General features: G+C 42.0%; 1 protein-coding gene across 30 annotated transcripts in view; it reads left to right on the top strand.

Annotated features, from left to right (window-relative positions):
• The window catches only part of ABLIM1 (actin binding LIM protein 1), a 209,196-nt gene that overhangs the window by 99,429 nt on the left and 98,477 nt on the right, over positions 1-11,290 (top strand). The window lies entirely within an intron of this gene.

The following is an 11,290-nucleotide window of genomic DNA, read 5'->3' as shown; positions in this document are numbered from 1 at the left end:
TTTACAGAGTCATCCTATTGCCCCCAACAGTCTGGTGCTCATTTTACTGACCTCGGAAGGATGGAAGGGTGAGTCAACCTTGAGCCATTCAGAATCGAACTCCTGGAGTCAGCAGTAAGTTGCATATTGAGTTGTGTGCTAATATACAGTATGTATAACTACTAGTTCTGCTGGTTGGGGTTGGCTGTTAATCTGCCATCTGATGCTCCATCTGCTTTCAGGAAAGATTATCCAGTTTACCAGAGACTGGACTACTTTGTTGTTGTGAAACAATTTGCTAATAAATGCTTGTGGATACAGCAAGAAATTCAGTTAGAGGATCTTCAGATCAAAACATTGCTTTACATTTGTTGATCACAGTTTATAATATGTTCTTTTCAATATGTTTCTCCATGAATGAGAGGTTTTTAAAAATATGTTCCACTTTTGGGGAAATTTAGCTCTTTCACAACACATTCGCTTTTGTTATGGAAGTTGTATGATCTGAGTTTGAATTCCAGTCAGGTATTACTTTCAGTATGGCATTAGTGATGTGAAACAAGCTTCTACCTCATCCTCAGTCCTGTTATGAATCTTTGCTTTGCTTAATTTTTTGGAAAATTTGCTCCTCTTTGCAAATATTGTATTTTGGCACAAAGGTTTATTTAAGCAAACTTCCCCCCCCCCCAGTTTATTATGAGTAAGGTGTTCATCTACCTTTTGAATAGGTGGGAGCAATGGTTAAAAATGACATCCTTCATGACCAGCCAGAGGAATCATTGATTTCAGTTCTACAATCATATGAAGTACAAGATTCAACATTTATGGCCACTCAGCTTTTCTATTCCAGTTAGTTTCTGTATATGGAATGGAGGAAAGACATCTTGTTCTTTGTCTGAAATTGCAAAGTATCTTGGGGCACCCTGAATTTCTAATTTGAATATGGAACAAACTATGCCTAGAAGGATTAAGCTTTGCTTTCCCCAATTTGAATGTCATAGCAAGCTAAGATTATTATGAGCCAAGAAGGAAGGGTATAGTTCAGGGGTAGGCAACCTTGGCTCTTTTATGACTCGTGGACTTCAACTCCCAGAATTCCTGAGCCAGCCATGGCTGACTCAGGAATTCTGGGAGTTGAAGTCCACGAGTCATAAAAGAGCCAAGGTTGCCTACCCCTGGTATAGTTGAAGAAGGAAATCCACAAGGTATTTCCAGCAGTCTGAGACATCACTGTTTTCTCATGCTTAAGAATTGATTTATTAAGCTTGTATCTTACTTCTGCCAGAATGTTAGCACTGACAAAGAGAATTTTATTAAAATGGACATATATGCACTTTTACACAATATTTTGCTATAAGATCAAATATATGTTTGCCCATACCATGGTGGTACAGTGGTTAGAATACAGTATTGCAGGCTAATTCTGCCAACTGTGAGCAATTTGAGTCTCACCGGCTCAAGGTTGATTCAGCCTTCCATCCTTCTGAGGTCAGTAAAATGAGGACCCAGATTCCTGGGGACAATATGCTAACTCTGTAAACTGCCTAGAGAGGGCTGTAAAGCACTGTGGAACAGTATATAAGTTTAAGTGCTATTGCTATTTACGAAGGAATTTAGATAATCTATGACCTATTGGGTTATCTCTTTAGAAATATTTACCTATCACTCACCCACCCTCCCTGACTCTCATTGCACCTCCCTCACACCCTTGCACTAACTCTCACAGCTCCACATAAACTCCTCAATCCATGAAATATCTCTCACACACCCTGGTGCAATCCATATGGTGCCTCTCACATACCACTGCACATCCTCTCCAATGAACGCAGCACTTCCCCTGCAACCCCGTGCATCCCTTCACTGTGCCCCCACTTGCCAGCAGCTACTTGCCTACCTGCCAGCCTGGGACCTATGACTTTTTCCCAGCTTCCTTGTTGATTTTCCTTGTGCAAAGCAGCTAGGGAGTATTGGAAACGATAAGCATGTGACCGTAGCTGACCATGGAAGCATAGTGGCATTGAAGTGGCCATAACTTTTCAAATTTTCAATCTCCTAGGAGTAATGAATCACAGAATGAATGTGTTCTGTAAATTATCTCATCTAAAGTACCTTGGTAGGTACATCATAGGTTGTTGCCTTATGATGCAACCTTTAGCCCAAGTGAAGCTTATAAACAGATATAAAATTTTTATTATTATATAGATTTAATTTGTCCAAATTGTGTAGCAGGATATATGTTTATTTCTTCCACTGATTTATTATTTGGACAATAATTAAGATTAAAATGTCTTAGCCCCTCAGCTTCATTAGCATTTGGTCTCTTATTAGAATAACAGTTTTAATTTGTCATTCCACAAGTTGATAGGTAGCTTGAGGAAAATTTCTGTAGTTCCTCAAAGAATTTTTCCCAACTAAACAATAACTTGCTTAAGAAAAATCTTTGTTTTGCTTCTCCTCTCCTTCTGAATGGAAGAGAACCAGAGTTAAGTAGCTGCTTTGCCTTGCTTTATAATCATCCAATTATCAAATAGCTTAAATGAATCAATCTTTGTTGGATTTGCCCTTGATCTGAGAAATGACTACATGCTCTCTGGGGACTGATCTGCAGGCTTACATTCTCTCTCCAGTTTTACCTCATCCCATAAAATTTTATTTCTGCTGGCAGAAAGTGAGCACCTCTGATGCAGTTTAATAGAATACACTTTGGGGTTAACTTTTGGGTATTGTTGTAGATGAAGATATTTATAAGCTGGTAATATATTAATCATTTGCAGTGAGTTGCCAAATCAGAGTCACATGGGTAAGAGTGAATAACCTCTCCAAGGATAAAGAGAAAGACAGGTGACTCTATATTATGCACCGTAATTATATAAATATATTTTGCCATTTTAAATTTTGCCAAATTTTATGTTTTCAGTTCTTCTGAATATTATAAAATGATGTTATTATGATTGAGATCTATTTACTAGAATTCCATATAATTGTTCCATTATTGATGGGCAACTAGACACTCTAACTGGGTAGTTTTCTAGATGTGTGAAAGATGTCATGTTGTTGGATTGCAGTTTTTATTTGGACTAGTAAATGAATTAAATCCTGATCTATAATTTCATTATATAAAAACCCATTTTTCTTATTAAGGTACCAAGAAAGGTTTCTTAGCATCATGTTTAGGATTATAACCACTAACAAATAATTAGTAGTCCTATAAATTCATACCATAGGTTCCTTTATTGTATAAAAAGTGATATAAAAAGCTGTTTGATTACAGCAGTTTAGAAATGTAATAAATAAATGCCCAAAGTATGCCATGCCCCACCTGCTGATGCAGTGCTTCTCTGCAATTTTTATTTGGGAAAAATATATACAAAAATCTTAATTCATGTTTGTATGATCATAATATTTGAATTGTCTATTAAGTAGGTCTGGATTAAACTGTGGAGTCCTTGGTGCTCTATGAACCTTGTTGTATGTTTGCAGAAGGTAACATCTTCAGTGCTAGAAAGGAATGGGCTTTACTGTCTCTTTATATACTGTAATTTGCCCTGTGAGTGTTGGTGGGCTACTCTAGTCTTTTAATTTATTTAAGATATTTTGGAGGGCTTTACTTGGTTTGTGTGATACGATGGTGTGGTGTGGTGATAATAGTTGGTTATTTCTGACCAACTAAATGGCAATGTTATCATTGTTATAGCTTGGTTGTACTGGACTGGGTTGAGCAGTCAGGAACATTTGATAAAATTGTGAGGGTATATATTGAACGATGTTCATTTCCTTTTTCTGCTGTCCAGGTTTGCTGCAGTGTGTTTGTGCTTGTCCTAATAATGTTCGCACACAGGTTTTCTTATGGGGTGTTACTTTGATAGATGAACAGTGTGGGTGAATTTTTGATAGTCTTTTAATTGTAATTTGCCACCATTTCCTCAGCTGATTAGGATCTCTAGGAAGTGTTATTTGTTGCTGTTTCTTCTTTCCTTATGAATTTTATTCTTTGAAGATGTTGTTAATTGTTGGGTCTGTGTATGTGAAGAGTACTATGACATTGAATGAAATCATAATATCATCTTTTTCTACTGTCTTTGATTTTTCTGGAGGAACTTGTAGTGAGGAATTGATAGAATATGCACTTCCTGCCGTGAGATGATTTAGAGGAGGAGATAGAAAGGGAACTCATCAAATTTGCAAATGACACCAGCCTGGCAGAAATAGCCAACCCCCCAGAAGATAGGCTCAAGATCCAGAAGGATCTCGACAGATTTGAAGACTGGGCCGTATCTAGAAAAATGAAATTCAGTGGTGAGAAAAGTAAGGTTCTACATTTAGGCAAGAAAAACCAATACACAAATATATAATAGGTGGTACCTGGCTCAATAGCAATAATTGCAAGAGGGATCTTGGAGTCCTAGTGGACAGTCACTTAAAGATGAGCTAGCAGTGTGCTGTAGCTCCCAAAAAAGCCAACACAGTCCTAGGCTGCATTAACAGAGGGATAGAATCAAGATCATGTGATGTATTAGTACCACTTTATAATGCCTTGGTAAGACCACAGTTGGAATATTGCATCCAGTTTTGGTCACCATGATATAAAAAAGATGTTGAGACTCTAGAAAGAGTGTAGAGAAATGCAACAAAGATAATTATGGGACTGGACGCTAAAACATAAGAAGAACAGTTGTTGGAATTGGGTATGTCTAGTTTAATGAAGAGAAGGGTGGGGGGGTGACATGATAGCAATGTTCCAATACCTAAGGGGTTGCCACAAAGAAGAGGGGGGTCAAGCTATTGTCTAAAGCACCTGAAGGCAGAACAAGAAGCAATAGATGGAAACTAATCAAGGAACCTAGAACTAAGGAGAAATTTCCTGACAGTTAGAACAATTAATCAGTGGAATGACTCACCTCCAGAAGTTGTTCCAACACTGGAAAGATTGGACAACTGTTGGTCTGAAATGGTATAGGGTTTCCTGCTTGAGTAGGGGTTGGACTAGAAGACCTCCAAGGTTCCTTCCACTCAGTAATTCTGCTATTCTGTTATGTCCAAGCTTTTAAAAAGTTTTTTAACTATGCTATTTGTTGGGATCACTAATAAATACAATTGGACAAAGACCTATTAAGGTTTGTACATTTTGCGGCATTTACAGGAGCATGGAAGAATGGACACACTGCTCTTCTTCAACCACTATAACTGCTGTGGCCAGTAAAAAATTCACTTTGCTATTAAAATCTGCTGACCTCTGAGGATGTTCTGCTCTCTGGTGTTCCAAAAAAATATCAGCATGAGAAGAATAAAAAAAAAGTAACTGCAAACTTCCTGGGGTAATATTGAGCTTCACTGAATAGTAATTCTTTTTTGTTTTGAAAATCTAGATTTTGATCGTTATGTTAGGGAAATTTGGTGAAATTTCCATCCCCAATCTTATATTCTTTTTCTCTTCAGCCTCTTACTTCTCTCTTTCACATTTGCCTTTTTAATACAGCAAATTGGTAAGAAAAAGATAATTTTGGCAAGGGGCTGAATTAATCAAATGAAGATGAGTTTTAGTGGAAGCTAAAGAGATCTTTAGATTAAACTGGGTAATCATTTAGGTTTAAGGCTGCTGATTGCCCATTTCTCTCTCACTGTCTCTATTAAAGTCTTCAACTAAAGCTTTTTAAACATCTCAAGTTTCAAACGGGATTTTTTTATGGTGCTTAGTTTAAGCAATTATATTTGTTAATTATATATATATAACAATTTTAATTTTAAAAATTAAAAATGGGAAACAATTTTCATTAAAAGATAGGAGAGGAATATTACTGATTTAATTTTTTTTTAGAAAACTTCTTTTGCTAAATCTTAAAGTCTTACTTAACCTCATATTTGAAATATGTGCTATAATAATTACTTAAGAAATAGCTGTAACTTTTACCTTTTAATTCTTTTGCATCAGTAGCCAACCTTTACTCCTTTTGTACCCTTTAAAAATTATCTTCATAATTTAGTTTGTATATTCTAGTCATACTGAACATAGCAGCTTTGAGTATTTCTAGGACTCGCTGAAGGCTGATAAAGTCCCAGTCAGCTATAAATATCACTATTCAGGAAATGAACTCTTCATACTAAAATGTAAAGCATCTCAGTTATTTTTCAGTCAACTAAAATGTATTGAAGGAAAGTGTGTGGGTTTTTGTTTGAGGTTATATATACATATACTTTGAGGTTACAGTACCAAAGGGTATTGTTTGATGTTACATAAACAAACAACAATAATGGCTTAACTTTATCTGAGAGAGTTTTCCTGCATTCACTGATCTTATACTGTAAAATCTAGCTTTTGTGCATGTTCAATAGCAAATCTTTTAAGTGTGAGATCCTGTGTAGGAACTCTTTTTCTAAGTAGGGCACAAAGAAAATTCTTATAACAAAAAAAAATGGAGATTGTTCTGAGAAAACACAATAAATTGTATTTTACCTTCAGTTTTCATCTATTTTTCACTCAAATATATACATTGGTGAATACATGTACCAATGCACGGCAGAAGAAAAGAGTTTTTCAAGAGATGTGTATATAGTATATCTATGTACAGTGCTTCTACAAATTGGGTAATAGCTCCTTCTAAAATGGTAATCATAAATTGAAATATTCCAATCCAAAATTATCAACTTTATTTTTAAATACACATAGCCTGGCTGGCTTTCAGGATGCCTGAAAACAGATAATAACAAAAGTGATGTTGTAGGTCAATGAAGAGATGTAAGAACATGATGTATCATGAAAGTGTCTGAACTGGGAAAATGGCAAGTTTGAGCTATTTCACCCCTCACACCCCACTCACACACACACCAATTGCATAACAGCTAATATCTTTATATGAATGGGTATTGACTCTTGCAGCTTGAAGCAGTTGAATGTGTTAGAGAGGTTTTCATTATGAAAACATGCATGCATCTTAAAATTAATTGAAGGAAAATCTATAGAAGTAGCAGGTTTCACCCTCTTCACAGACATTGGAAGGATTATACTCATCTTTAGAAATCTGCCAACTGCTCATCTTGATACCAAGGTAATCACAGTGGAAAAATACAGGCACAGCTACACTTCCAGTTTGAGCTTTCAAATAACACTGTCTTGTGATTCATCATCCAAATACCCATATTCCTCTATTTCCATGAAATAAAAATAGTCCAGGAGGCTATAATTGCAAATAACAGTACTGAGATTAAACTAGCTGAGCAGAGACCATTATCAAGATTAAAATATGTCTGTGCATAGTGTAATTATTGCCTTTGGTGAGGAATGGAATGTAAATGAATTCAAGACACTATCCAAAGTAGGGTGGGGTTGTTGTATACTACAGCTATATACTGTAGCATTTAAAGATTCATATTATTAATTCTCCAGCAGGATGGCTGTAGAGTCCAAATGGATGGGTTCTATGACGGCCTTCCTGCCTGGCAGACTGGGTAAAAACTTTGGCCACACCCCTTCCTTTGGGCGTGACCCCAGTTTTGACTCAGTCTCGAAGCCTGGTAGAAGTGCGAGAGGCAGCTCTCAGAACAAAACTAATTTAACTCAAAAAAAAGAGAGAAAAGGAATCCCCTCTTCCTCCAGTTGAAAGAAAAGTTTCCTGGCAGCTGATAAGACTTGAGAGATGCAGCCAGGATCGGCGGACTCGTGAGTGGGGCGTCAGGGACTAACGGGAGGCTTGGAGCGGGGCCGGATCGCTCGCCGATTTCCGGCCCGCCGAGCAGCTGTTTGGCGCGGGGACCTCACACCGGGTTGCTCGTCGCCCTCCGGGTCCGCCAAACAGCTGAGTGATTTGGCCGACAGAACGAGGCGCCGCTCAGCGCGAAACAGCTGAGCCGCGCAGGAAGCGGCAAACCGCGGCGCCGCTCAGCATAGATCAGCTGAGCGGCGCGAGAAGCAGCCCGACAAGAGCAGAACTAGCGCAAAATTTTCTTTCTCCTCAGAGGAGAGGCGCAGCCCTCTTAAGACTAAAGGAGTCTCCCTGATTGCTAAATTCAAAGATCCGCCATTGTTTTGAACCTCGTGGATTCCCGGGCTACCATTGGGAGGCGTGGCTTCTTCCCCATTCGCCATTTTGAACGAGCGGATCTACCCGCCGTTTTTCCCTTGGGGGTGGGGCCACCACCCGGACTCCATTTCCCTGCAGACAAAGGGGGACCCCTTATGCTATGATCTGAGGTTATCTCAAGAAATTGAGACAAGAGGAAGGAAGAGGGAAAAGAAAGAGAACCGTTCTGATCGTGGTCTGTTGCCACAGCCACAGACTGGGGGAGAGAGAGATATAAACTGCACTTTGTCTGGACTAGGTGAGGAGGTGAGGAGGAGTATTTTTCCCTGACTGTTCCTATAGTGGCCTTTAGTCACTGCCTTGCAGGATCTTCTGTCCAAAGACTCCTGTCTGTCCGGCCATTGTTTGTATAGGCAGAGGAGGGCTCAGCCCCAAGCATCTGCATCTGATCTGCGTATCTTATTCCCCCACTCCAGGCATTACCTACTCGGGGTGTCTGGCACAATGGCAGACAATGTCTCGTATTCAGTCACGCAGGTCCCTCAATTGTCCCCCCCACAGCAACAACAAAAACGCAGATCTTCTGAATCAGAGGTGGGGGGGAAGAAGAAAGCTAAAACAAAGCACCTTTCTCAGAAGGGACAGTCTAAAACGGCTGAGCGAGAGGCTTTGAGGAGACATTTGGCTTTAGAAAGGCAAATTAGCAGGGCACAGAGAACCAATGCCAATGGGACAAATTTGGTTTCCCCTGTCCCAGCGGTGGCACCCAGCACAGAACCTACTGCCGAGGAAGTGCTCAAGACTTGGTCTCCTCCTGGGGAAACTGAACAGTTAGATTCCTCCAATCCCTCCTCACCAGCTTCTTCACCCGACCACTCTCCAGCGCCTCACCCCAGCGACAAGGCGCAGGAGAACATATGGTCGGCACAATTTCATGCATTCATGCAGGATGCATTCTCCCAGTTCATGGCTTCTAAGGGGCAAGTGGCCTTTCACACACCCCGTAAGGGACGGGCTAGGCCACCCCCTACCAGCACCTCTGAAACTTCCTCTCAACTGGGAGAGGGTGACTCAGTAGACCTTGACATGTCAGACATGCCCCTCTCGGAGGACGAGGAGACTGCACCTGAGCAGGCGACGAGCTCTGGCCTCTTTAACCCAGCGCTCCTAAAATCACTCCTGATAAAGGCAGTTTCCACAGTCAACCTAACATCAGTACAGGATGAGAAGCCCTCAACAAGCAAGGAGGCCAATCCTCTATTTGCCAAAAAGGTTCCACAAGATAAGTACATTCCATGTGCGGAGGTCTTTATGACCACGCTGGAGGAACAATGGTCCTCACTTGCAAGCCCACCGGCACCTAACAGCGCGGAAAGAAAGCTTTTCAACCTATCTCCCTCCTTCTCTAACATGTTAGAGGTTCCTACTGTAGATAACCCCTTGATTTCATTATTTTCTACCTCCGCGATTCCAGGAGACATGGCGGAGGTCTTGAGACCTGAGGAGAAGAAATTTGAACACTCCCTCCGGCGTTCCCATATGGCTGCAGCCTGGGCGGCCAGAGCAGCCACTTCATCATCATTCTTCGCGAGGGCCAGTATCATGTGGCTGAGGGAACTGCAAGGCACGGTGCCTCCAGACCAGGTCAGAGTACACCAAACATTGGCTAAGCTCCTCGCGGCCTCGCAATTCGTGTCTGACGCTTCACTGTACGCAACAAAGTATGCGGCAAGATCCATTGCGGCCACAGTGGCCTCGCGTAGGCTACTGTGGCTCAAAAATTGGAAGACAGACCTGAGGTCCAAATGGCGTCTTTCGACGTCCAAATACAGTGGAGTAGCCCTATTTGGTTCCATTCTGGACCCACATGTCAGCGAAGGCAGAGACAAGAAAAAAATCCTAGTACATCCATCAAAGAAGTTAGACAGGAGAGGCAGTCAGGACTTCCGGAGACAGGGCTCCCGCCCAGGAAGCCCCTGGGAATGGAGACAGCCCTTTAGATCAGGGCAATCCTGGGACTGGCCCAGAGGCTCACGATCCTTCTACCCGAGACAGGATCGAACCCAGGATCGCCAAAGCCCGGGAGCCAGGGGCCAGTTCCAGTCCAGACGCCCATATAGGGGAGCGGGAGGCAGATCCTTTAAGCGTACCAAGTGACGCCAAACAGGATACTCCCATTGGGGGTCGGTTAGGAAATTTCATCGAGGTCTGGGAGCAGACCACGACCGACGCCTGGGTTCTGGAAACGATCAGGCATGGCCTGACCTTAGACTTCTGTTCTCCCCCACCAAACCGGTTCATCAGATGTCCCATCTCCAGAAGAGTACACAAGACGAGGCTGATAACTTCGGCCATAGCCCACCTCCTGTCAATTCAGGCCATAGAGAGGGTACCAAAGGAAGAGGAGGGAAGAGGATTTTATTCTATCCTCTTCGTTATCCCAAAGACATCAGGAGGGTGGAGAGCAATCTTGGACCTGAAGGGCCTGAACTATTTCATAAAGTACAGGAGGTTCAAGATGCACTCCTTGAAATCCATCCTAACCAGCGTCAGGGAAGACGATCTATTATCCTCAATAGATCTCACAGAGGCGTACCTACACATCCCCATCCATCCCAGCTACCGGAAATTCCTCAGATTTACCTACGCGGGTCGGCATTATCAATACAGGGCATTACCCTTCGGACTATCATCAGCACCAAGGGTATTCACCAAGATCCTAGCTGTAATAGCGGCCCATCTCAGGTTGATCCCGGTTCGTGTTCAGTTTTATCTGGACGACATCTTGATTCAATCCAGATCTCGGGAGCAAGCAAGGGCAGATCTCGAGACCACAATCCGAACCCTACAGGGGCACGGATTCTCGGTCAATCTAAACAAGAGCCACCTCATTCCCTCAAGGAGACTGCAACACCTGGGCGCGGTGATAGACACGTCACAGTGCAGGGTATACCTTTCCCAGGAGCGACTGATCAGCATATCCAAGCTAATTCACCAAATTCAAAAGATCAGGAGAGTGTCCTTGCTACAACTCTCGAAGCTCCTGGGGAAGATGATATCTTGCATGGGCATCATCCCATGGGCAAGGCTCCACTCGAGGGAGTTGCAGTGGTTCCTCCTATCCTACCAGAGGAGGAACCTCAGCACCTCCAACAAGAGAGTGCTGGTACCAGCACAGGTGATGAAATCACTAGAATGGTGGCTATCCCCCACGACACTCAAGGGGAGCATATTCAGGGAACCGAACAGGGTCACACTCACGACAGACGCGAGCCTGTTCGGATGGGGAGCCCACC

Source organism: Crotalus tigris, unplaced genomic scaffold, assembly GCF_016545835.1.
Source record: "Crotalus tigris isolate CLP2741 ecotype Arizona unplaced genomic scaffold, ASM1654583v1 scf7180000018468.2839379, whole genome shotgun sequence".
Lineage (NCBI taxonomy): Eukaryota > Metazoa > Chordata > Lepidosauria > Squamata > Viperidae > Crotalus > Crotalus tigris.
Note: the sequence above shows the minus strand (reverse complement) of the source record. Positions and strands in the feature narration are given on the sequence as shown.